At 44.6% G+C, this 24,786-nt stretch overlaps 1 pseudogene; it reads right to left on the reverse strand.

Moving 5' to 3' along the window:
- The window catches only part of LOC115138792 (AT-rich interactive domain-containing protein 1B-like), a 229,549-nt pseudogene that overhangs the window by 164,911 nt on the left and 39,852 nt on the right, over window positions 1-24,786 (reverse strand).

The raw sequence follows: 24,786 nt of genomic DNA on the forward strand, positions 1-24,786 counted from the left end.
AGAGAGAGAGATCAGATCAGACCGATGCCCCTCCTGCCCATCCCATGCACCCCACCCCCACAAAGAGAGCCTCGACATGGAAGTCACACATACGCCCAGGTAGTGAGCGGGCAAACAGGCCCAACCCCCACTCTTACACTAGCCCAAGCTAAGCCATGTACCAGATGCTCAGCAGGCTCTACTCACACTTACTGGCCTGAGGCCAAACCACACGACCAACAACATTGGACACTTTATGGAACACAAAGGCTTCACTATATCATCCTGGATTATCCAAGGCTTGAGGTCATCTGCCTTTGGCCTAAAGAGCAGGAACCCGGACTTCACCAAAGAAATCGGTAATACAGACATGGTCATCCTGCAAGAAACCTGGTATAGAGGAGACGGACCCACTGGTTGCCCTCTAGGTTACAGAGAGCTGGTAGTCCCATCCACCAAACTACCAGGTGTGAAACAGGGAAGGGACTCAGGGGGTATACTAATTTGGTATAGAGCAGACCTAACCATCTCCATTAAATTAATCAAAACAGGAACATTTTACATTTGGCTAGAAATTCAAAAGGAAATGATCTTAACAGAGAAAAATGTCCTCCTGTGTGCTACCTATATCCCCCCACTAGAATCCCCATACTTTAATGAAGACAGCTTCTACATCCTGGAGGGGGAAATCAATCATTTCCAGGTCCAGGGACATGTACTAGTCTGTGGCGACCTAAATGCCAGAACCGGACAAGAACCTGACACCCTCAGCACACAGGGGGACAAACACCTGCCTGCAGATGACCACAGTCCCTCCCTCTAGGCACAACTATGACAACATAACCAACAAAAACGGGTCACAACTCCTGCAGCTCTGTCGCACGCTGGGTATGTACATAGTCAATGGTAGGCTTCGAAAGGACTCCTATGGTAGGTACACTTATAGCTCATCTCTTGGCAGTAGTACTGTAGACTACTTTATCACTGACCTCAACCCAGAGTCTCTCAGAGTGTTCACAGTCAACCCACTGACACCCCTATCAGACCATAGCAAAATCACAGTCTACTTGAACAGAGCAATACTCAATCATGAGGCATCAAAGCCAAAGGAACTGAGTAACATTAAGAAATGATATAGATGGAAGGAATGCAGTTTGGAAACCTACCAAAAAACAATTAGGCAACAACAAATTCAATCCTTTTTAGACAATTTCCTGGGTAAAACGTTCCACTGTAATAGTGAAGGTGTAAACTTGGCAGTAGAAAATCTTAACAGTATATTTGACCTCAGAGCTTCCCTATCAAATCTAAAAATCTCAAATAGAAAACCGAAGAAAATTAACTACAATGACAAATGGTTTGATGAAGAATGCAAAAATCTAAGAAAGAAATTGAGAAACCTGTCCAACCAAAAACATAGAGACCCGGAAAACCTGAGTCTACGCCTTCACTATGGTGAATCACTAAAACAATACAGAAATACACTACGGAAAAAGAAGGAACAGCATGTCAGAAATCAGCTCAATGTAATTGAAGAATCCATAGACTCTAACCACTTCTGGGAAAATTGGAAAACACTAAACAAACAACAACACGAATAATTATCTATCCAAAATGGAGATGTATGGTTAAACCAACATATACATGATTAAATACAGATCTTAGAATCAACTATTAAAGACTACCAGAACCCACTGGATTCTCCAATTACCTTGAATGAGCTACAGGACAAAATAAAAACCCTCCAACTCAAAATGGCCTGTGGTGTTGATGGTATCCTTAATGAAATGATCAAATATACAGACAACAAATTCCAATTGGCTATACTAAAACTCTTTTACATCATCCTTAGTTCTGGCATCTTTCCCAATATTTGGAACCAAGGACTGATCACCCCAATCCACAAAAGTGGAGACAAATTTGACCCCAATAACTAGCGTGGGATATGCGTCAACAGTAACCTTGGGAAAATCCTCTGCATTATCATTAACAACAGACTTGTACTGAGCAAATGTCAAATGGGCTTTTTAGCAAATTACCATACAACAGACCACCTATTCCCCCTGCACACCCTAATTGACAACCAAACAAACCAAAACAAAGGCAAAGTCTTCTCATGCTTTGTTGATTTCAAAAAGCCTTTGACTCAATTTGGCATGATGGTCTGCTATACAAATTGATGGAAAGTGGTGTTTGGGGTAAAACATACGACATTATAAAATCCATGTACACAAACAACAAGTGTGCGGTTAAAATTGGCAAAAAACACCCACATTTCTTCCCACAGGGCCGTGGGGTGAGACAGGGATGCAGCTTAAGCCCCACCCTCTTCAACATATATATCAATCAAATGTCTACTGTTTGCTGATGTTCTGGTGCTTCTGTCACCAACCAAGGAGGGCCTACAGCAGCACCTAGATATTCTGCACAGATTCTGCCAGACCTGGGCCCTGACAGTAAATCTCAGTAAGTAAAATAATGCTGTTCCAAAAAAGGTCCAGTCACCAGGACCACAAATACAAATTCCATCTAGACACCGTCGCCTTAGAGCACACAAAAAACTATACACACCTTGGCCTAAACATCAGCGCCACAGGTAACTTCCACAAAGCTGTGAACGATCTGAGAGACAAGGCAAGAAGGGCATTCTATGCCATCAAAAGGAACATAAAATTCAACATACCAATTAGGATCTGGCTAAAAACACTTGAATCAGTCATAGAGCCCATTGCCCTTTATGGTTGTGAGGTCTGGGGTCCGCTCACCAACCAAGACTTCACAAAATGGGAAAAACACCAAATTGAGACTGCATGCAGAATTCTGCAAAAATATCCTCCGTGTACAATGTAGAACACCAAATAATGCATGCAGAGCAGAATTAGGCCGATACCCACTAATTATCAAAATCCAGAAAAGAGCCGTTAAATTCTACAACCACCTAAAAGGAGGCGATTCCCAAACCTTCCATAACAAAGCCATCACCTACAGAGAGATTAACCTGGAGAAGAGTCCCCTAAGCAAGCTGGTCTTGGGGCTCTGTTCACAAACACAAACACACCCCACAGAGCCCCAGGACAGCAGCACAATTAGACCCAACCAAATCATGAGAAAACAAAAAGATAATTACTTAACACATTGGAAAGAATTAACAAAAAAACAGAGCAAACTAGAATGCTATTTGGCCCTAAACAGAGAGTACACAGTGGCAGAATATCTGACCACTGTGACTGACCCAAACTTAAGGAAAGCTTTGACTATGTACATACTCAGTGAGCATAACATTGCTATTGAGAAAGGCCGCCGTAGGCAGACATGGCTGTCAATAGAAGACAGGCTATGTGCACATTGCCCACAAAATGAGGTGGAAACTGAGCTGCACTTCCTAACCTCCTGCCCAATGTATGACCATATTGGAGAGACATATTTCCCTCAGATTACACAGATCCACAAAGAATTCGAAAACAAATCCAATTTTGATCAACTCCCATATCTACTGGGTGAAATTCCACAGTGTGCCATCACAGCAGCAAGATTTGTGACCTGTTGCCACAAGAAAAGGGCAACCAGTGAAGAACAAACACCATTGTAAATACAACCCATATTCATGCTTATTTATTTTACCTTGTGTACTTTAACCATTTGTACATTGTTACAACATTGTATATATATAATATGACATTTGTAATTTCTTTATTGTTTCGAAACTTCTGTATGTGTAATGTTTACTGTTAATTTTTATTGTTTATTTCACTTTGTATATTATCTACCTCACTTGCTTTGGCAATGTTGACACATGTTTCCCATGCCAATAAAGCCCCTTGAATTGAATTGAATTGAATTGAGAGACAGAGAGACAGAGAGCGAGACAGAGAGAGAGAGACAGACAGACAGACAGACAGACAGACAGACAGACAGACAGACAGACAGACAGACAGACAGACAGACAGACAGACAGACAGACAGACAGACAGAGAGAGCGAGAGAGAGAGAGACAGACAGAGAGAGAGACAGAGAGAGAGACAGACAGAGACAGACACAGAGAGAGAGAGAGAGAGACAGACAGAGAGAGAGACAGAGAGAGAGAGACAGAGAGAGACAGACAGAGAGACAGAGAGAGAGAGAGAGAGAGAGACAGACAGAGAGACAGAGAGAGAGAGACAGAGAGAGACAGCGAGAGAGAGGGAGAGAGAGAGAGAGCGCGAGTGAGGGAGAGAGAGAGACAGAGAGACAGAGAGAGAGAGAGAGCAAGAGAGAGACAGAGAGAGAGACACACAGAGAGAGAGAGCGAGAGAGAGCGAGTGAGGTAGAGAGAGAGTGAGGGAGAGCGTGGGAGAGGGAGGGAGAATCAATGAGCACAGCCAAGGTGAGGTTAGTCTCATTTTGCTTTATGTATTTTTTATGTCAATATCTCGAAAATCCTATTTCTGAACTAATTTAGAAGCTATGATGACCAGCTAGAATATCATCCACTCCATACCGAATGCCTGGAGCTATACTTAATCCTGTCTTTACACACACACACACACACACACACACACACACACACACACACACACACACACACACACACACACACACAGAGTTTGCTTTTAACAAGGCTTCATCTTAGAGTAATAGAAAAGGGGGTATTGAAGAGAAGTGTTGGAAGTACATGAGGGAATGCAGGAATCTGTCTGACTTAAATGATATTAGACAGCCGTGTGTAGAGCTGCGTAACATGAGGTAATATTGCATATATAGACTGATAATTGGTCAATAGGCTATTTGTCTGAGGGCTTGGAGACGGATAGAGAGCATTCATAAATGAATTAAACAAACGAAGAAAAACAAACCTACTCTTCCTCTAACCCAGTAGAAAGGCTATCTCTGTCAGTGGCATGGCCCTCTCTTCTCTCTCTCTCTCTCCATCCCTCCATTCTTCACTCCCTCTCTCTCCTGCCAGGCACCTCATGACTACCAGATGAATAAGTCATTCCCACACCTTCACAGATCTCTTACAGATCTGCCACCAACGCCATTAATATTCATACAAAATGAAGCTTAATTGTGCGTCTTTAAAAAGCCCTGTGGCCCCAGCGCATCCCTGGCCCCCTGAGGAGAGCCAGTTCTGATTTCCATTGGGCAACCTCCCCATGCCTGTCAACCCTACACACAGAGAGAGGAGAGTAGGCAGAGGGGAAGAGAGAGAGAGAGCGAGATAGAGAGAGGTAGAGAGAGAGGAAGAGACAGAGAGGTAGAAAGATGAGAAAGAGATTTGAATGGGAAGAACAGGAGGACAGCGTACTGTACTACACAGGAGAACAGCGTAATGTACTACACAGGAGAACAGCGTAATGTACTACACAGGAGAACAGCGTACTGTACTACACAGGAGAACAGCGTAATGTACTACACAGGAGAACAGCGTAATGTACTACACAGGAGAACAGCGTAATGTACTACACAGGAGAACAGCGTAATGTACTACACAGGAGAACAGCGTAATGTACTACACAGGAGAACAGCGTAATGTACTACACAGGAGAACAACGTACTGTACTACACAGGAGAACAGCGTACTGTACTACACAGGAGAACAGCGTAATGTACTACACAGGAGAACAGCGTACTGTACTACACAGGAGAACAGCGTAATGTACTACACAGGAGAACAGCGTAATGTACTACACAGGAGAACAGCGTACTGTACTACACAGGAGACATAGAGGGGTAATGGGAGTGTCACAGAGAGACAGTGACACCTCCAACAGCCAAGCTGTGTTGAATCACACACTGGCTAGCTGATGGAACCTCTCATCTCTGCTTTATTGTGTGTGTGTGTGTGTGTGTGTGTGTGTGTGTGTGTGTGTGTGTGTGTGTGTGTGTGTGTGTGTGTGTGTGTGTGTGTGTGTGTGTGTGTGTGTGTGTGTGTGTGTGTGTGTGTGTGTGTGCGCGCCTGTTCCTGATGATTCTTGAGGGGTGTATTTTTAGTGTTCATATTTAAAGCTGAGGATGTGAAAATCGCGGCGTTTAAAAATACAAACACGCGTCTGTGTACACAAAGCACGGCACATCAGAGACACGACAGAGAACAGGGAACAGGGACAGACAAAGACAGGCAGGCAGAAGAGAGGAGAGGAGAGGGAGAGGAGAGGGAGGGAGAGCGGGAGGGAGGGAGGGAGAGAGAGGGAGGGAGGGAGAGGGAGATGCGGGCCATCCATATTCATGGCTCCTGCACGTCATTAGCACAGACAACAATGGCACTTCGGATTGGGACGCCATCATTTAAGCAATCAGCCAGCTGAACAATAATACAGGAGAGAGAGAGAGAGGAGTTGCCAGGGAGAAACTGCCAGCTCTTATTAAGGGTTGTAATGCAGAAAATCAACTAGATTGCTTATAAACTGGCAGCTTGGATCAGACAGGACTGCTAGACGATACAGCAGTCTCTCTACAGTAGGAATAAAAACAGACTGACTGACTGGCAGACTGACTGACTGGCAGACTGACTGACTGGCAGATTGACTTCACAGCTTTTGTTTAGTGTAAAGGCTAATATGTGGTGATCTCTTTCCAAACGATACGTGTCTGCACACACACACACACACACATATATCTGACTGTATTTGACTGGGTGTGCCATTGTGTGTGTGCCTTTGTGCATGCGTGCATACCTGCGTGTGTGTGGAGAAGGCCTGTATGCTGTAGCAGCAGAGCCTGTCTCTCCAACCATCACCCAGCCCAGTGACAGAGAACCAGCCAGGGAGGGACCTTCCCCTCTCCTCTCCTGGGATTTTAATTGATCCATTTGTCCAGATCTGTTCTACTACCATGTCCTTCAGATTGGATTCTCACCAAACAGCAGCCCAGAGCAGTGCACCAATCCTTCTGACCTTTATCACAAAACCCCCACTAGAGGGAACACACAGTACCCCCCCTGCTACCCCATGTCACGTCCCGTAATATCAGCTCCCTCTCTCTCTCTCTCTCTCTCTCTCTCTCTCTCTCTCTCTCTCCCTCCCTCCCTCCCTCCCTGCGTCCCCCTGGGAGCAGTCTTGATGTGACAGTACTGTATTAACTGAACATGTCATTGGTACTGCTTGTATTCTGACTTGTCATTCAGCTGTGGAGAGGAATCAGATGAGACTGTCTCTCTGTGTTGTGATCCCAACAGACAGACAGACAGACAGACAGACAGACAGACAGACAGACAGACAGACAGACAGACCTCAGATGGACCATTCAGAACAGGCCTCTGTCCTTCCCGCTGGTTCTGTCCCTCATTTAAACAGTGTGGAATGATATATGGATGCCAGAAACCTGGCGTCTATGTGGGTAAGGGAAACATAGTATTCACCAAAACTAGTACTGTTTTCCATACAGACGTTGTTGCCCTTGTTCAAGGATGGCAGAACAATAGCACTGTTGGCAGTCTCATCAGTGATTGTCCAACAATTCTGTGTGCATCCGTGTATTTTTCAAAACTCTGTGTGCTGGAACATTTAGTGGCATTTCTAACAATTGTTGTGCTAAATGAGGCCCCTGGGGTGCATAGTGCTAAACACTATCCTTTCCAGCGTGATTAAGATTGTCCTGACCCTTCAAAAAAACACCTACCATTTTCATTTGAATGGTACACAATGGTACAAACAAACATAAATCAGAAAAACATGGTGGCACATTCCAGTCACGCAATTAGCAAGTGTCAGTCAGCGGAGAGGCGAAAACACACACAACTAAAAACACAATCCAACTGACAAAAAAAATGGAACCAACCGTTTTCTCCTATTCTCCTTTTTTTCTAAACTCATCAGGCTTAAGTGCTTGTTGCGGGCAGCCAACGGGAGCGCTGTGTTGGTTGCCGTGGCGCTGGCGCCTAGCGATACGCAGGGACATTTAGAGGACTCTGATAAACTATGCCATTTAAAAGGTTACGACAATTAAAGCAGCTCCCGCAAATTACAGTGGCCAGACCTTTACCACGGATGGGTCTCCCTTATCGCCTGGCACCCGGCTCCCTCTACCATATGCCCTCTCTCTCCCAGGCCCGCCCTCCCTCCCTCTCTCTCTCTCCATCCACCCCCCTCCGAATTGTAGCAGCGCTTTTATGATCCAGTTAATTAACGGTTCTTAGCTAATATTCAAATGCTGACCAATTAATGACATTGAACTTTGAATGGCCCTCCATCCCTCCCTTCCCCCTCTCCCAGTCAGTTGTTGCCGTGGCATCCTCGAGTGCGGTGCGCTGGGCGACGTGTTATCAGCGGCCATGATTAAACCGGCGGTGGCAGACTGGTGGACGGTGGCAAGAGCAGGAGTGGAGATGAAGACGAGCAGCCAGCGAAGGTGACTGTGTTTTAATTAACCTTGTGTCATTAGGTGATAGAGGAGAGAGAGAGAGATGGGAACACAGCAGAGCAAAGCAGAATAAAGCCCAGCAGAGCAGAGTACAGCAGAGTACAGCAGAGTACAGCAGAGTACAGTACAGCAGAGTACAGCAGAGTACAGCATAGCATAGCAGAGCAGAGTACAGCATAGCAGAGTACAGCAGAGTACAGCATAGCAGAGCAGAGTACAGCAGAGTACAGCACAGCAGAGTACAGCAGAGTACAGCACAGCAAAGTACAGCAGAGTACAGCATAGCAGAGCAGAGTACAGCAGAGTACAGCACAGCAGAGTACAGCAGAGTACAGCATAGCGGAGCAGAGTACAGCAGAGTGCAGCAGAGCAGAGTACAGCATAGCAGAGCAGAGTACAGCAGAGTGCAGCAGAGCAGAGTACAGCATAGCAGAGCAGAGTACAGCAGAGCAGAGTACAGCAGAGTACAGCATAGCAGAGCAGAATACAGCAGAGTACAGCAGAGTACAGCATAGCAGAGCAGAGTACAGCAGAGTGCAGCAGAGTACAGCAGAGCTGAGTACAGCAGAGCTGAGTACATCAGAGCATAGTAGAGCAGAGAAGAGTAGAGTACATCAGAGCTGAGTAGAGTAGAGCACAGTAGAGCACAGTAGAGCAGAGTAGAGTACAGCAGAGTAGAGTAGAGCAGAGTACCGCAGAGCAGAGTAGAACAGAGTACAGCAGTGTAGAGTAGAGCAGAGTACCGCAGAGCAGAGTAGAACAGAGTACAGCAGAGTAGAGTACAGCAGAGTAGAGTATAGCAGAGTAGAACAGAGTACAGCAGAGTAGAGTACAGCAGAGCAGAGTACAGCAGAGCAGAGTACAGTAGAGTAGAGCAGAGCAGAGTAGCCTAGTGGTTAGAGCGTTGGACTAGTAACCGAAAGGTTGCAAGTTCAAATCCCCGAGCTGACAAGGTACAAATCTGTCGTTCTGCCCCTGAACAGGCAGTTAACCCACTGTTCCTAGGCCGTCATTGAAAATAAGAATTTGTTCTTAACTGACCTGCCTAGTAAAATAAAGGTAAAATAAAAAAATAAAAAAATAGAGTACAGCAGAGTAGAGCAGAGTATAGCTTTGTACAGCAGAGTACAGCAGAGTACAGCAGAGTAGAGTAGAGGGGCTAAAACCCCTCAGAGAGACAACAGGAAGTAGTTGGGCGTAATACAGGAAACCGCCCTAGAGATCAGCAGTCTCACAGAGGAACAGACCGGACACTTTCACTAAACAAATGAGGGGCAATGCAGTACAATTCTCCTTGGTGAAATCTTTGTGTGTCACTCCTGAGAGTGACACCGCTTAAGGTGTAACCAATCGATGACCCTGCCTGGTAACATTGTGAACAACATGACAAATCCCCACATTGGAGTAGTCCTGTCACACTCTGCCTCCTTCAGTTAGATAAGGGCCCTAGATAGGAACAGGACATGGATGTTTCAATCACTACACACTATACCAGCTAGCTACCTAGGAAAATAAAAGAATGGCAGCCCGAGAGGGAAAGGTGTCTATCTCCTGAGGAAGCAAGTACACAGTTGCACACACACACACACACACACACACACACACACACACAGTCATGCACGCAAACACACAAGTACACACACACACACACAAAGAGAATCGCCTTCCTAGCAAAGTAGGCAGAGAGGAACGTGTATTGTGTTAACAAAACTGATGGACAAAGACGAAGAAGAGTTACTGACAGACAGCAAAAAAACGGTGAGAGACGGGTGAGCAACCCTTTAGACAGAGAAACTGCTATTATGAGTTCTAACAGCAATTCATCAAAGCTGCAATGTAACTTTTTGGGTGACCTGACCAAATTCACAAAGAAATGTGAGTTATAGATCTGTCATTCCCATTGAAAGCTAGGCTAAGAAGATCTGTTCTATGTGAGCTATTTCTATGCTTCCCGTTCTTAAGTTTTGTTTTTGCGTCATTTCTTTTGGCTTTGTACACCAACTTCAAACAGCTGAAAATACAATATTTTTGGTTAGTGAAAATATATTTAACAGCAGTTTAGATGGTACAATGATTCTCTACACTTATACATTGCTTGTTTTGTCACATAAACTGTAACTATTCGAATTTCAGCAACCAGGAAAAGGCGGATCGATTTCTGCATATTGCACCTTTAATTGCTTGAGAATATAACAAAGACCCAGGGTGTTCATTCCCCTTCATCACGACAGATGCATTTCTGAGATGTTCTGAAGTAACAGCTTTGACGGGTCAGAACCAGAAAGCCTTTTGACCATCGCCAGGGTTATGCCAGTGAAACACACCCCAATAAAGAGCACACTTCCCCTTCAGGGGGATATAAAAGAAGGATAATGGTCGTGTTTCTGTCGTGAACCTTGGGTTTCGCAGCCAATATGATGGTCAGAGAAGCTGCAATCACTCAATCAAGTGAAGGAAGTCCTTTCACCTGCCTAATAGGTGTTGAGTGGAACGGCTAACCCCCCAAATCACACAGGGTGGAACTTCCCTCCTCTGGTAACTAGAGGTCATGAGAGAGGGTACACAACCACAATAACATCCTAATCTCTCTCACAGTGCTTTGTGTTTGTGTGTTTCCACTGATCGGCACAGAAAGCTGTGAAAAGGTCAAATGTTGACCTTTCTTTATGATTGGGAGCTGACATGAGACAAGGATTTCACACAGCCGCAATGGCACCGGGGTGACAACAGTGGTACTCTCCCTACTGTAATTCACATACACACACCCGCTCACAGGTCGTTTTTTATATAGTAACCTTACAGAAATGATCATCCATCTTTACCCCCTGCCTTCTTAGACCACTCTACATCCTCCAATGGCCTAAAAATATTTGACACTAAATCTTTAGAACCCTACATAGGTCCGGAGGCTGTGTGCTGTAGAGGGCTGTTTGCTGGCTGGTTCAATCCAAAAAGCCTTGAGCTTGGCTGGCCCACCTCACCCTGCTCCAACCTGCAGTCTGGAGACACTACAGGCCTAGCCAGAAGAGAAGAGACTCAGATAAAGGACTTGATTAATGAGTCTTTGAGGAGGAAGAAGAGAGGGAGCAAGATAGAGAGAGAGAGCGAGAGAGAGAGAGCAAGAGAGGGAGAGAGAGCAAGAGAGATAGCAATAGAGGGAGAGATAGCAAGAAAGGGAGAGAGAGAGAGATAGCAAGAGAGGGAGAGAGAGAAAGAGAGAGTGTTGACCTTGCGGCCAATATTGAGAAAGCCTCAACTGGACTGTGTAATACAAAGTAGTTTAAATGCAACCAGAGTTGTAAAAGAGGCATAAACATGCAATCCTTGACTGACTGCATTCTCTCTCTGGCCATATCCTGCAGAACTCAGTTCTCACTAAAATCCTGGAGCGCCCCCACACTGACTCAACCACATCTGTCTGTCTGTGTGTGTGTGTGTGTGTGTGTGTGTGTGTGTGTGTGTGTGTGTGTGTGTGTGTGTGTGTGTGTGTGTGTGTGTGTGTGTGTGTGTGTGTGTGTGTGTGTGTGTGTGTGTGTGTGTGTGTGTGTGTGTGTGTGTGTGTGTGTGTGGCAGACCTGGGATAACTATAGTTTTAGCTGTGCTTTGTGGAAAGTAACTATTCCAAGGGAACAATTGTTACTTTGGAGGTGACTACAACTATTTGAATACAGACCTGAGAACGTGACTACTTTTCAAAACTATTTGAATACAGACCTGAGAAAGCAACTACTTAAATAAAATATTGGAATATAGATCTCAGAGGTGACTACCATTCTGAAACTATTGGATTGGCCGCCTTCAACTAATGGCAGGGCTGTATCTGGAACTGCATGTTGAAAGATAGAAAAATAATGAATCTATCTCACAGTCGAATTTGATCTACGCAATACATTTCTATCTGAAGATTTTCATAAATGTCCATTCTCCTGAATGTCCATTGCCCCAGGTGTACATAATCAAGTCAAACCAATCAACCAATGATATTGTGTACAGAGAAGTATAAATATGTTGCTAATGTATGACTCTTTCAACATGTCACTGAAAAGGTAGAAAACTGCAATTAATTGTATGATACCTGAAAATACTTCAGAGGGAGGCATCTGAGGTAAAGTGTTATTTTTCAAACACACACTATATCAGGCGTATTCAACTCTGACCCTACGAGGTCCGGAGCATCCTGCTTTTCTGTTCTACCTGATTATTAACTGCACCCACCTGGTGCCCCAGGTCTAAATCAGTCCCTGATTAGAGGGGAACAATGAAAAAACACAGTGGCACTGGCTTCGAGGTCCAGAGTTGAGGACACTATACCATCTTTAAAAGGATGCTTTACTCATAGTGCTAAATGACATGATTTTCAACCTAGCGTGGCTGTAGTTGATTCAAGACAGTTTTGGGATATTTACTTTCCTTTTGACACTTAATAGCCATATTTTGTTACTGCTAGAATTCTCAGTAACACTTACCTTTAAACTGTTCCTGTGTAATAAAACAAATGACTTTTGGAGCAACATTTTACTAGCGTGTTGTTGCATAAAACTGACCAAAGGTAATTGCATTTGAATTGCATAGCAAAGAACAGAGTTTTTCTATCTACTGTACACAAGAGGAATACTGACTGTTCCTTACTCCACTTATGTAATAACTACATTAGTATGCAATTATAAAGCCATTTCCAATGTCCTGTGTAACAACAATATTGCTATTGTCATAATCAAAGTTACTACAAATGTATAGGGAACTGGATGTCAAGTGTTACTGCATTAACTTATGTACCTCATTATGAAAATACATTTGTTAGTCATTTTGAAGCTGCAAACGTGGTTTTACTCTAATGTTACTCTAATGTTGAGACGACTGCATGTCCCTCGTATGTAATTCTAGGCTATAGGCTCTATCAAGAATTCATACCTAAGAGCCCTCCAAACCAGGGTTATGATAATGTATTTAGACTCATTTAACTAACTGTTGTAGTTTTTGGTTCTTCATCAAATCTTTGGCCGCTATCCAATAAATATTTGTTTGTTTTCAAATAACTTGCGTATATACATTGAGTGTGCAAAACATTAGGGACGCCTGGTCTTTCCACTGACCAGGTGAATCCAGGTGAAGCTGTGATCCCTTATTGATGTCACCTGTTAAATCCACTTCAAATCAGTGTAGATGAAGGGGAGAAAACAGGCTTTGTAATCGTTGAGACGATTGCGACGTGGACTGTGTATGTGTGCCAGTCAGAGGGTGGCTGGGCAAGACAAAACATTTAAGTGCCTTTGAACGGGGTATAGTAGTAGTAGGTGCACCGTTTTGAGTCAAGAACTGCAACGCTGCTGGGTTTTTCTCGTGTGTATCAAGAATGGTCCACCACCCAAAGGACATCCAGCCAACTAGACAACTGTGGGAAGCATTGGAGTCATTATGGGCCAGCATCCATGTGAAACGCCGGGGCCTGGACCTTGCAGAGTCCATGCCCCGACGAATTGAGGCTGTTCTGAGGGAAAAGGGAGGGGGGGGGGGGTGCACCTCAATATTAGGAAGGTGTTCTTAATGTTTTGTACACTCAGTGTATATTCAAATAGCTTCAAATATGATTTGTTTTCCTGGACCTGTATTTGACTATCAAAGAAAATAGTTGCCTTTTAGTTTAAACTCTAAACTATATATGACAACCTTGAGTATTTGAAAAGTTGGTATTTTCAAGGTCTGGTGTGTAGTGTGTTTGAATGAAAGTAAAGTAGAGGAAGCAGGGAATGCCAGAAATAGCCCATATGAATAATCTGGACGACAAATCAAACCTCCGGGCCAGAGCCAGACTCTCTGCCCACACACACCACAAGAGGTCTGTGTGGGAGCAAAGTATTCTGGGATAACAGAACGGGATGAAGTGTCCCTTAGACACTGATCTTCAGTCTGTTTTACATTTACCCCCTCTCTGACTGTAAGTGAGGTCTTACCTGCTGGGGTGGGGCGCGGGGAGGCAGGTAGGGGGGTTGTGTGGGGGCGGTGGGGTTCTGCTGGGGGGGGCTGAAGTAGGATCCCGGAGGTGTTCCCTGCTGCTGCTGGCTGTATCCTCCCATACCCTGCTGGCCGTACTGGGGGGGAACCTGCTTGAACAACCAATCACACAATAGTTAGAGTAGCACCTCCCCTCTGCTGGAACAACCAATCAGGCATTAATTGACCCTCCTTCCCCAGAGAGAGCATTCCGAGGAGCCTGGATCCACCTCTATGCTTCAACCAGGTCCTCCATCTATTCCTGGTTGACTTATGGCCACATCATGTTAGCAGCTCTGTTTCAACTGTGACAAACCATTCTAGCCATGCTCCCCTGCCAACTCCAGTCACAGAGCAACTGGGGTCTTCACATGTCCCATCTCCTGCCAACCCCCTCTCCCTCCCTCCATCCGCTCTCCCCCTGCCAGAACACACATAGGGAGGGGGACAGACTGTATAAGTTGTTCTGTTTTGTGAGCCCAGACCAGGCCATAACTGTAATAGAGGAAACATGGCTGAGAGAGAGCAGTTAAGACTCACACTACCTATGGGCTAGGTATTCCCAGAGACACATTGTGGTTTTCATTACACTAACACAAGGCTACTAAGTGTGTGTGTGTGTCTTTGTTTGTCTGTGTGTGTGTATTCACAGAAACGTGTCCATAAATGTGTATTAGTTTCCCCAACGTGTGCCAACACCACTGGGCTAATCCGTGTATTGTCCCAGTGTTGATCCCTCCGTGTTGGGCTTTATGGCGACATAATGAAAGGCTCTCTCCCTCCTCTCGGAGGATTTCCTCGATGTCGTGGTGATGGGAGCCAGGAAAATAACTGCTGTTGTCTTTGGAATGCACGAGTAGCTTCCCCAACCCGACCGCCCCGCGTGCCATCAAACACAACCCCTTCACTACAATCTTTCGTTTCATCCCTCCATCCCTCTTTCCCAATGTTGAACTCTGCTTATGTAACACGTTCTAATGAGCAGCTGCCCCAGCAAACGCACACATGCATCACGAGGTTTTACTCTGCCCCAGAAATCCAAACGTTTACTGCTGCCAGTCAGTGTAGTCTGACGACACTTTTCTTGCCATGTTTTCCTTGAAATCGTTTTCAGCCACGAGCTTGTTAACCGTCGTTAAATGTGGCATAAGTGGCCATTTCAGCGCATGTATTCATTCCTGAGTTCAACTGTACAAACTGATGTAAGGCAGGGGTCTTCAAACTAATATTGACCAGAGGCCCCTGCCCAGGAAAACCAGGGACCCCCACCATCATAAAGAATTTTTAAAAAAAGTTTTATCAGGTGAATGATTATGGCAAGGAGAAGTCATCAACATTTTTAAATGAATAGATTTGGGAGATAGTTATAGTTGGAAGAGGGAGCGTCAACTCTAATTAAATTTCTATGTAATAGGCTAACTCGAACGCATTAACCCTAACCCATTTTCGCTAGTAGCAGCTGTTTAACTAACCTTAACAAAGGTTAGCCATGTGTTGGCAAAAACAAATGTCCAAGTCAAGAAAGCTTACTAGTAGATAGTCACACTTACAGTGACTGGTATTCGTGGGTGCTTTTTTTTAAAGCCTATGTCAGATACTCCAGTGACTGTAATTGTCTCCAATGAGTGTATTTTGCTCAATATTAGGAGTTGAGAAATAATTTTGACACCATTAGAAGGAAGATATACCTGTGTCACAACAGGCCATGACCTGGAGTCCCATAGGGCGGCACACAATTGGCCCAGCGTCATCCGGTTTAGGGAAGGGTTTTGCGGGGGGGCTTTACTTGGCTATTCGCGCTCTAGCGACTCCTTGTGGCAGGTCGGGTGCCTGCAGGCTGACTTCGTTCGTCAGTTGAACGGTGTTTCCTCCGACACATTGGTGCAGCTGGCTTCAGGGTTAAACAAGCAGGTGTTAAGGAGCGCGGCTTGGCGGGACATGTTTCGGAGGACTTATGACTCGACCTTCGCCTCTCCCGAGCTCTTTGGGGAGTTGCAGCGATGAGACAAGATGGCAATTGGATATCACGAAATTGGGGGTAAAATAAATGAAAATATTCTCCTATTTTCTTCTGTAGGTACTGTATGTAATTCAAAATGTGTTTTGTTTATTCTGTTAATAGCAATATTAATAAAAACATTTAAATAATTGATTTGCGGACCCCCTGTAATAGCTTGGAGGCCACGGACCCCAGTTTGAATATCCCAGATGTAAGGAGTTCTCAGAGACACGCGCACGCTCCAAACATTTTCATTTGAAACGTCCCTCCCTGACACAAGCAGGCTCCACAAATAACTGATTTATTTTGAGGATGCTGATATTACTGTGATCTCACTAGTAACAGTCGTTATGAGTCTGTTTCAGATCAAAGTGGGAGCGTTCAGAGTTGATCCTTTAAATGAGCGTGGGAGTGACGGTCCACCCAAACCCTCTTCATTAAGTTGATAAACCAGTGGCAAAACGGGCTGAAACCCGAGCAGGCCAAAGACCAGGTCAGTACGCACCTGATACTGTCCAAAGTGCACAGTCTAATATATTGGATACCTAACGGACACGTTCATTTGTAGATGTGATATGTTTTTATGACTGCCGCAAGATGAATTGCCTCTGAGGACGTTAACGTTTTCTGAATCTGAATTCTGATGTTTTGAGTATATATTTGACATGGCTTTTGTGCGTATGCGTCCGTGCGTGTTCTACGCGTGTGTGTCTGATCTCACTGCGTCTACTGAGCTTAATGAGACATCCCACGTTCAGTCTGTTTAAAAACACACACAGATACATACACCACGCATATTATATAGACTCTCACACACATGCATTAACAAACACAAAAAAAGACAAACGCACACTATTTAGCCTAAAAGCAATTCACACACACACACCAATAAAGCCAATGAGAACCAGGCTCAACACTATGTTGACAATCCTTCCCTGTCTAGTCATTGTCAGGCGCTAACAGACAGGACAGGTTTGGTATCGAGGCTTATCCTCCATGGTGATTCAGCCCTGACGACAACCGTGGGCTGCCTGCTCCCTTCATTTCTATAGGACAGACAGATCAGATGAGACAGAATTAAACCTCAACAAGCAGCAACCTGTCTGACTGCATTAGTTGCGTTTATAGGTAGGTCTACTCTGTGAGCTGAACCTCTTTTCAGGAGGCCTTGTTGTAGCGATAATAGGCCTATGTATGGTGGGGCAAGTACTACACTACACAGTAGTATGAAGAACACTGTCATAATAATGTCATGTGTAGTTATGCCATGGTATTGATTGGCTCAGCCAGGAGGAGGAGAAGACAACATACAGAAGCTTATGTTTGCATTCAGGTGTGTTTCCTGAGAGCTTAACAGTGTGCTACACTGGACAAAAATATAAGCGCAACATGTAAAGTGTTGGTTTCATGAGACGAAATAAAAGACCCAGAAATGTTCCATACGCACATAAAGCTTATTTCTCTTCAATTTGGTGCACAAATTGTTTTACATCCCAGTTAGTGAGCATTTCTCCTTTGCCAAGATTATCCATCCACCTGAGCGGTGTTAAGAAGTGGATCAAGAAGTGGATTAAAGAAGTGGATTAAACAGCATGTTCATTACACAGGTGCACCTTGTGCTGGGGACAATAAAAGCCCACTTTAAAATGTGCCGTTTTGTCCCACAACACAATGCTACAAATGTCTCAAGTTGAGGGAGCATTTTTATCTATTTGAAGACACAGAAATGCCGTGATGAGATCCTCAGGTCTATTGTGAAGCCCATTTTTTTTTAAGGTATTTGTGACCAACAGATGCATATCTGTATTCCCAGTCAGGTGAAATCCATAGATGAGGGCCTAATGAATTTATTTCAATTGACTGATTTCCTTATATGAACTGTAACTCAGTCAAATCTTTGAAATTGTTGCGTTTTATATTTTTGTTCAGTGTACAGTATGAATGAGAATATGTCTGTTATAGACTAGACAAGCACCACACAGTATCTGTTCCAATATTTGCTGAGTCCTGCAGACTCTCTCAGTCAATAACGCACAGCCGTATGCAATAAAGGTGAAAAATACAGATCCTAAAACTTAACAGTACATGAAAGACGGGTGTTCATAGAAACAGACAGCCTTTATGTTTTGTGACGCAAATAATTCACCATAAAATGTAATACTGATATCATAAAATCCAAGGCTCGGGCTTCAAACAGGAAAAACGCAGACCAATAAAAAAAGGGCAATGCCACAGAAGAATCCAAACAAACCATCAAAAACATATGAAAACAAAAGTCATGATAGAACGAAGCCAGAAAATAGACAGCCATCACCACGACAACCCATTTAGAACCCTATGGGGGGGATAGAAAAACCTGCTTGTAATTCAATTGGGCCAATGAGCATATACAGAATTTTCTTAATTCTATCGTTGTGGCGATACGGCTGGATGGCAACTGGGCTGTTGCCAGAGCACAGGTTGCCCATTTGAGTGACATATGGATCCAACCAACCAGAGCGGTGTTGGAGCCGTAAGCAGCCAGAACAGACATGATGGGAATACAGAGGACTGTATTAGCATTAGCACGCTAACGCCCTCGCTACGGATCACAACACTGCAAGCACATCAGAGACAGAGAGAGAGGGAGGGTGGGAAAGAGACAGGGAGACGGGAGAAGGCTAAGAGAGAGGGTGGGGAGAGGCAGAGAGAGAGGGAGACCAGAGATGAAGAGAACTGGACATCACCAGCAACACCATAAGCTACAGTACAGCTAGGCTAATAATACACCATGTCAATGCAGAATGGGTACATTGAGCAAGCTAGCAGGGTTGCTGCTATCAAAGGTTATCAGTTTGACCTCAGATGAAACACCATGGACTTTCTCAATGCCAGGTGTGCGTACTGAGTCAACCTCATAGACAGAGCTGTTAACAAAGGTTATCAGGCTGCTTCTAGATGAAACACCATGGACTTTCTCAATGCCAGGTGTGCGTACTGAGTCAACCTCATAGACAGAGCTGTTAACAAAGGTTATCAGGCTGCTTCTAGATGAAACACCATGGACTTTCTCAATGCCAGGTGTGCGTACTGAGTCAACCTCATAGACAGAGCTGTTAACAAAGGTTATCAGGCTGCTTCTAGATGAAAGCCCCATCAGCCAGCAACGCCACGTCAGGTGAGGAGCTGATACGATTAGGTGTTTCTCTGAGTAAGCACTATAGGCTGGTGATGTGGAGCCGCGGTAGATAAGTGCACGATTTCCTTTTCATTTCCCCCTGCATGAGTGTGTGTGCGTGCCGGAGTGGCAGTGAGCCCCAAAATGAGATGCGGCCGGCCCGCTGAGGCGATCAACAATCGGGGCTCATGATTAAACATAGAGGAGGGAGATTACATGGCCTACCGTGGCTGCCAAGGTGACTAACCTCCAACTGCCTCCATTGATCTCCACTCTCCCTTCTCTCCTCTCTCTCTCTCTCCCCTCTTCTTCTCTCTCTGTCTCTCCGCTTTTCCCGACCCCACTTCTCTGGCTCTCTTGATTTTTCTGTCTCTCCATCTTGTTCTTCCCTTCTCTCCCTTTCTACTCTGCCTCTACTATCACCAGTGCAATTACTAATGCATTAACAGTTTTTTTCTGACCACATTTACTGACCAAGAAAAACCCTGAGCCCTAATTGTCTATAACATGAGCCCAGAGTTTTCCCTATACCTATAACTGACGCATTCATGTTACACAGGGGGTTATCTTCAATGAAAACTTCTCTAATGTAAAACATGTCAAGTGTGGTATTCCTCAAGGCAGCTTTCTTGACCCTTTACTGTTCTTTATTGTTACTAATGATCTCCCACCAGCTTTGAACAAAGCTGGTGCGTCTGATGTACACTGATGATTCAACATTATACACATCAGCAATAACTCAGGCATATGTATATGTACTGATGTGTGGGTGACTGTCAGCAATGTGTGTAAATGTCAGTCGGGCCTTTTTTGATGGTTCTATTGTTCTTATTTAACATTTGTGTAGTTCAGTCCTTGAGCTGTTCTTGTCAATTGATGTTCTGTTTTATGCCATGATTCATGTTTTGTGTGGACCCCAGGAAGAGTAGCTGCTGCTTCAGAAACAGCCAATGCAGATCCTAATAAAATACTGCAGGTTATTCCATTCTATTTCATTGAACAGTTTAAATCAACAGTGCTGCAGCCTGAAAGGGACTCATATTTACCTGATGACACTATCGACACTAAATCTGCAGCTTGAATGCAGCCTGAGACTGAAACTGCCTGAATGAGTGGGAGCTAATAGTATTTCATTGATTGAGGGAATTTGACAGCGTGTGGTTGTATTGTATTGTTCTCCTTTAGCCTTGGCTCCTGTTTCCCTCCGTTCAGAGGCTGCTGTGTGTGTGTCTGTGTCTGTGTGTGTGTGTGTGTGTGTGTGTGTGTGTGCGTGCGTGCATGCGTGCGTGTGTGTGTGTGTGTGAGAGAGAGAGAGAGAGAGAGACACTGTGCTGTGCCTCTGCTCTTTTCTAGCACGCTTCAATCGATGGATAAAAACCTGGGCAGGCAGTTAGCTGTATCGTTGGTCTTTATTGCTAACTGGCTGTAGTACGGTGCGGCTGTGTTGTTACAGGGGCTGTAATGGAGATGTCTGAGGAGAGAGGAGAGGTTAATACCGCTCTGTAATGTGTAAGCAGCACCGTGCACCGCCAAGCTCTGGGCTGGTGCCACCGATTCAAATGTTTTCCCCACTAAACTGCTGACCCCATTCTGAGGCCAAGAAAAATAGGGAGAGAAAAAAACACTCATTCGAAAGAAAGGAGATGTGAGCAGAAAATGTTTGAATAAGCCCTGGTCTTTAGGGAGGAGGAATTTCGCCTGTGATCCAGCTAGGAAAGGAAGGAGGGAAGGATTTCCCAGTCTCTTTAAAGCCTGGGGGGGGAGACTTTAAACCTCCTTACCTCTCCTCTGACCCTCTACCCCCACAATATCCTGGAAATACTGGAAATCTTTGGGAGTCAACCAATTTCACAGAGAGCTATCTTAAATTCCATTTACATGTGACCCAAAGCATCAATCAATTGTAAAAGAGTAACAATAACCCTGATGCTAGAATGTTATCTTGGGCCATTTTAATTCAATTTTCTTCCGTTGAAAGTTCTCTTTTATCACCATACAGAGTGTAGAGGCAAGCTATAACTTGTGTCAATTACATTTGAACACTGTGAATGCAAACCACACATTGCTAGTCAAACACGGAACCATATCATTAGTGGTTGACATTAGGACAGCAGATTATACTGCACATTGCCATAGAACACACTGCTAGATTAGTGACTGTAAACGCTACCTTAGTCATATAAAGCCGTTGTAAATGATTTTCACATTGACATTGTGACCTGTGGAGTTCCATCAGGCGCTGCTGGAGTGTGACCAGCGCAGAATGGATGGCTGTTCGGGTCACTGTGTGTCAAAAGATACACGTCAAATAACACTATCTGATGCGTCAAATAACCTTTTCATTTGAGACGTAAAATAGCTAAATATATTATATAATTTGAAAGCGCAAGCCAAACGCCACCACTACCGTCAGTAGCACTGTCGAAGCTGTCAACAAAGGTCTACAAACAAACGCACACAACAGCCTCTAATCATGTATTTGCCAAAACCGCGTTGGCAAAATGCCATAATTTGTTTGACCGAATGGGAAAACGGCTCTGTGAGCATTTGAAATAAGATCAGGATCAAACAAGCAGGATAGAAAATGTTAACTAGGTAGTCCAACATTTTCCCCAACATACCATCCCCGAGGCAGGGGAGAAAGGATGGCGATACTGCTGCTCTGCCTGCCAGCCAGCCACAACCCAAGCAGTTGCACCTGATTTATCCTTGCTATTTTCCAATTAAAATCAGACTTCAGTTCATGAAAATAAAGAGCTAGCTAACTAGCTAGATAGCGAACTAAACAACCTAGCAATATTTTTCAACCACTCCACAAATGTATTGTCAACAAACTATAGTTTTGGCAAATCGGTTAGAACATCTACTTCGTACATGACTGTAACGGCTGTTGGTGGAAGAAGGTGAGGACCAAGGTGCAGCGTGGTACGTGTCCAAAGCGTGTGCGAGCAAGGAGGCCTACAAACCTGACTCAGTTACACCAGCTCTGTCAGGAGGAATGGGCCAAAATTCACCCAACTTATTGTGGGAAGCTAGTGGAAGGCTACCAGAAATGTTTGACCCAAGTTTAAAAAATGTAAAGGCAATGCTACCAAATACTAATTGAGTGTATGTAAACTTCTGACCCACTGGGAATGTGATGATAGAAATAAAAGCTTAAATAAATCATTCTCTCTACTATTATTCTGACATTTCACATTCTTAAAATAAAGTAGTGATCCTAACTGACCTAAAACAGGGATTTATTTTACAAGGATTGAATGTCAGGAATTATGTCAAACTGAGTTTAAATGTATTTGGCTCAGGTGTATGTAAACTTCCTACTTCAACTGTATTTAGCTACTGAAACTGATGTCGTTTTGCTTTGTTTTTGCAGATCTTTGGGGGAGAACATTGTTTTTTTTTTTTTACAAATTGGGTGACAGGGGGATGACATTGTTTGCATCCATCAGCTAGCTAGTTTGTTTTCTGACCAGCACTGTCCCAGAGCTTGGGGAATTGTGTGGCTCATGCAAATCAAAAAATCAAATCAAATCAAATCAAATTTTATTTGTCACATACACATGGTTAGCAGATGTTAATGCGAGTGTAGCGAAATGCTTGTGCTTCTAGTTCCGACAATGCAGTGATAACCAACAAGTAATCTAACTAACAATTCTAAAACTACTGTCTTATACACAGTGTAAGGGGATAAGGAATATGTACATAAGGATATATGAATGAGTGATGGTACAGAGCAGCATACAGTAGATGGTATCGAGTACAGTATATACATATGAGATGAGTATGTAGACAAAGTAAACAAAGTGGCATAGTTAAAGTGGCTAGTGATACATGTATTACATAAGGATGCAGTCGATGATGTAGAGTACAGTATATACGTATGCATATGAGATGAATAATGTAGGGTAAGTAACATTATATAAGGTAGCATTGTTTAAAGTGGCTAGTGATATATTTACATCATTTCCCATCAATTCCCATTATTAAAGTGGCTGGAGTTGGGTCAGTGTCAATGACAGTGTGTTGGCAGCAGCCACTCAATGGTGGCTGTTTAACAGTCTGATAGAGATAGAAGCTGTTTTTCAGTCTCTCAGTCCCAGCTTTGATGCACCTGTACTGACCTCGCCTTCTGGATGATAGCGGGGTGAACAGGCAGTGGTTCGGGTGGTTGATGTCCTTGATGATCTTTATGGCCTTCCTGTAACATCGGGTGGTGTAGGTGTCCTGGAGGGCAGGTAGTTTGCCCCGGTGATGCGTTGTGCAGACCTCACTACCCTCTGGAGAGCCTTACGGTTGAGGGCGGAGCAGTTGCCGTACCAGGCGGTGATACAGCCCGCCAGGATGCTCTCGATTGTGCATCTGTAGAAGTTTGTGAGTGCTTTTGGTGACAAGCCGAATTTCTTCAGCCTCCTGAGGTTGAAGAGGCGCTGCTGCGCCTTCTTCACGACGCTGTCAGTGTGAGTGGACCAATTCAGTTTGTCTGTGATGTGTATGCCGAGGAACTTAAAACTTGCTACCCTCTCCACTACTGTTCCATCGATGTGGATAGGGGGTGTTCCCTCTGCTGTTTCCTGAAGTCCACAATCATCTCCTTAGTTTTGTTGACGTTGAGTGTGAGGTTATTTTCCTGACACCACACTCCGAGGGCCCTCACCTCCTCCCTGTAGGCCGTCTCGTCGTTGTTGGTAATCAAGCCTACCACTGTTGTGTCGTCCGCAAACTTGATGATTGAGTTGGAGGCGTGCGTGGCCACGCAGTCGTGGGTGAACAGGGAGTACAGGAGAGGGCTCAGAACGCACCCTTGGGGGCCCCGTGTTGAGGATCAGCGGGGAGGAGATGTTGTTGCCTACCCTCACCACCTGGGGGCGGCCCGTCAGGAAGTCCAGTACCCAGTTGCACAGGGCGGGTCGAGACCCAGGGTCTCGAGCTTGATGACGAGCTTGGAGGGTACTATGGTGTTGAATGCCGAGCTGTAGTCGATGAACAGCATTCTCACATAGGTATTCCTCTTGTCCAGGTGGGTTAGGGCAGTGTGCAGTGTGGTTGAGATTGCATCGTCTGTGGACCTATTTGGGCGGTAAGCAAATTGGAGTGGGTCTAGGGTGTCAGGTAGGGTGGAGGTGATATGGTCCTTGACTAGTCTCAAAGCACTTCATGATGACGGAAGTGAGTGCTACGGGCGGTAGTCGTTTAGCTCAGTTACCTTAGCTTTCTTGGGAACAGGAACAATGGTGGCCCTCTTGAAGCATGTGGGAACAGCAGACTGGTATAGGGATTGATTGAATATGTCCGTAAACACACCGGCCAGCTGGTCTGCGCA

The sequence above is a fragment of the Oncorhynchus nerka genome, linkage group LG12 (genome assembly GCF_034236695.1).
Source record: "Oncorhynchus nerka isolate Pitt River linkage group LG12, Oner_Uvic_2.0, whole genome shotgun sequence".
Lineage (NCBI taxonomy): Eukaryota > Metazoa > Chordata > Actinopteri > Salmoniformes > Salmonidae > Oncorhynchus > Oncorhynchus nerka.